The sequence below is a fragment of the Aquarana catesbeiana genome, linkage group LG02, assembly GCF_042186555.1.
Source record: "Aquarana catesbeiana isolate 2022-GZ linkage group LG02, ASM4218655v1, whole genome shotgun sequence".
NCBI lineage: Eukaryota > Metazoa > Chordata > Amphibia > Anura > Ranidae > Aquarana > Aquarana catesbeiana.
The window spans coordinates 358,980,393-358,984,099 of record NC_133325.1 but is presented as its reverse complement, the minus strand read 5'-3'; positions in this window follow the sequence as shown (position 1 = coordinate 358,984,099).

Below are 3,707 nucleotides of genomic sequence, written 5' to 3'. Positions count from 1 at the left end.
GATGAGCGGGTGGACGAGCAGAGATGACGTCATCTCTCTCCGCCCGCTCCACTTCTCCGCTCTTCCGCCCTCACAGCCGGGCCTCTTCAATGTGGGAGCGATGTGCAGCGGGGAGCAGAGAGATGATATCATCTCTCACTGCCCGCCACACATCAGCGCTCTTCCACCCTCACAGCACGGGTACTCATTTTGTCAGAACACAGGCTTCTTCAATGTCAGAGGTGCAGCGGGGAGCAGAGAGATTACATTATCTCTCACTGCCTGCCTGGCATCTCCACTCTCCTGCCCTGACTAAATGGGCCAGTGCTGCCGGCCTGCCACCAATGCAGCGACAATGCACATTTGGTGGCACTGGCTGGCATGGCAAGTGACAATCCACATCAGTTGGCAAGTGACAACCCACATCTGGTGGCAGGTGACATGGCAAGTGACAGTTTGCAAATGGTGGCAGGTGACGTGGCAAGTGACAATCTGCAAATGGTGGAAGGTGATGTGGCAAGTGACAATCCACATCTAGTGGCAAGTAACAAGCTGCATCTGGTGACAGGTGACGGTGGCAGGTGACAATCATGATTGCCCAGGGCTTCTACTGATTCTGCATTATGGCGAGTTGAACCACTTCATTATATATTAGAATGTAACAATAGAAACAATGCGCTTCAATCACCCTGACACCATATCAACCATGGTACCATGATAATTGAAGCGCCAACACCAGCCATTGCCCGCAAAAAATTGGTGTTTTAGGCCTCTATCACACTGGTGCATTTTCAGATGTGACTTGAGTCACACAGTGTTGCATGACAATGGAAATCACATTGTTTGCGATGGTGCTCATAAATGCAACTCAGCAAGTCACAATTTTGGAAAAGGTGCCTGTGTTACTTTGGTGCAATTCCAGCATGATTTTTTCCCCAAAGAATATGTAAACCACTTCAAAGTAGCATCAAGGTAGCAACCAAGTTGCACTACACACGTATTAAAATCGGATGGCAGCAGTGTGAATCTAGCCTTAGTAAATAAATGGGAATCCTGTAGTAGACATGGTTACATTAATTTGCTAATTCCCTCCAACGTTCTTTGGAAATATTGCATGGTATTTCTTCTTACTAAGATTTTTTTTTAATTTCCTATGATAGTCAGCTTTATCTATTTGCCATAATACAGTATTTTCCTGATTTACTATATGTTCTTGATCAATGAACCTATCTTTACTGCTAACCACATAAAATTTATTCCATTGGCCAGAATAAATTAATGTTCTAGCCAATAGAATGGGTTTACAAGCATACGCTTCTAAACACCATATCCAATTCGCAATAGTGTGAACCCAGCCTTAAGCGGAGTTCCACTCAAAAATGGAACTTCCGCTTTTCGGAACCCTCCCCCCCTCCGGTGTCACATTTGGCACCTTTCAGGGGGGAGGGGGGTGCAGATACCTGTCTAAGACAGGTATTTGCACCCACTTCCTGGCATAGACTCCCACGGGAGTCTACGCCTCTTCCCGTCCCTCCGCGCTGTCTCCTGGGAAACACACAGGTCCCAGGAGATAGCGGGGACCAGTTACGACACGCAGCGCGACTCGCGCATGCGCATTAGGGAACCGGGAAGTGAAGCCGCAACGCTTCACTTCCTGATTCCCTCACCTAGGATGGCGGTGGCATTTATTAAAAGTCAGCAGCTGCAGTATTTGTAGCTGCTGGCTTTTAATTTTTTTTTTTTTTTTTTTTTAGGTGGACTCCTGCTTTAAGCGGAGTTCCACTCAAAAGTGGAACTTCCGCTCATCTGTCTCCTCCCCCCTCCGGTGCCACATTTGGCACCTTTCAGGGGGGGGGGAGGGGAAACAGGCACCTGTTTTTGACAGATACCATTCCCCACTTTCGGGATACGGGGCTGTAGCCCCGTCATTTGGAATTTCGGCCTCCTTCCTCCACTGCAGCACCAATTAGAAGGCTCCCTGGATAGGTAAGTGTCCATATATTAAAAGTCAGCAGCTGCAGTATTTGTAGCTGCTGACTTTTAATTTTTCGTGGGGGCTGGACCTTCTCTTTAACTCCCTAAGGGACATTTAGCACTTGGTCCCCTAATCTTCTACTATTATAAATAAACAAGCAGTGCTGATCAGTCATTCAAAATAGTGACAGATCACTCAGCACTGCAGTGCTGTGTGTCTATCAGTGGCTGCTTTTACACATAAACAGCCCAGCCAATAGACCACACAGTGATGAAGTTCTGTATGAGCTTTCAGCGACGGTACTAGTGCAGTGTAGAAAACAGCGCTCATTGCTCATTCATGAAACTGAAATATCACTCGGTAGCACTGCAGTACTGAGTCATCTATTGGCCAGGTTGTGTATTTATTTGTAAGGGCAGCCCTGACCAATATACAGCATAGCAGGTTGATTTTTAATCCTTTTTTGGTGAATGTCAGCGCTGGTCTTCAGAACAATGTCTGCTTCAATAGACCAGAGTTGTCAACCACAAATCTGCCTCCTTTCTAGCAGTGTTGTTGGATGGGGGAAAACTGACCCTGCTGCTTAGAAAGTAACATACAGATTTTAACAGGACCAAGTGTTATAAGCACTTGGCCCCCTAGGGAGTTAACAAAAAAACATTAAAAATGTCTAATAATAGATCTTCTTTAAGGCCCGGTTCACACTAGAACACGCAGCAGCTCCGCAGCGGCTTCGTACCAGAGCCGCTGCGGAGATGTGTGAACCGGCTCCATAGAGAGCTGGTCACAATCTTCTGCTATGCGAATTGGATGCGAAGAAACTCACATCCAATTCGCAATAGTGTGAACCCAGCCTAAAGTGGAAATAAAAGAAAAAAATGTTTTCTTTTTTTTTAATCTGTTTTTAATATTTTATTTTGGATAGAGTAAGAGAGGGTTATAATCCTTTCCAGTTTTTCTGTGCCCCATTGGGAAAATTTCCCTTCACTTTCTGTTCCATAGCCAAAAGAGGAAGTTAGAGGAAATCCCTCCAAAGTGAGAGAATCTCTGGTTGTCCCCAGGGTCACCAGAACAAGTTAAAGAGTTCCCCCCATTACTGTTCTGGCGATAACTCAAAATTTAGGATTTTCTTGTAATCCCTGTTCACTCTATCTAAAACAAAAAAGTCAAAATGTTTTTCCTTTACTTACAAAGGTATGGTATATACATATAGTAGTTACATTGGTCCAAACTGAACAAATGTACTGTAATGTACTGTAACTATGTATAACATGCAGATGCCTAGAATTATTCTTTAAAGTGGTTGTAAACCCACAAAAAAAAAAAAAACCTCCAAGACAAAGGCAAAATGAGCTAGTATGTATAGCATACTAGCTCATTATGAAATACTCAGCTTAGATCGAAGCCCCCGCAGCGGTCCCTGTACACCGCTCTGGCCGGCGACATCACTCCCAGAGTTACTTCCAAGTATCGCGGGCTCTGACAACCTGATTGGCCAGAGCCGCAATGACATCACTCTGCGCGCAGGAGCCGCCGGAAATGGCACACTAACTGAAGCAACGCTACAAACATGCCATTGCTTCAGTGCGCACGTGCCGATGACGACGGTACATGCAGATACAGGGGATATCTGCATGTTTAGGAGATATCTGGGGTAGCTACAGGTAAGCTTTATTATAGGCTTAACTGTAGTCAAAAGTGGATTGTAAGGGTTTACAACCACTTTAAAGTGGTTGTAAACTTCTGAAATGAA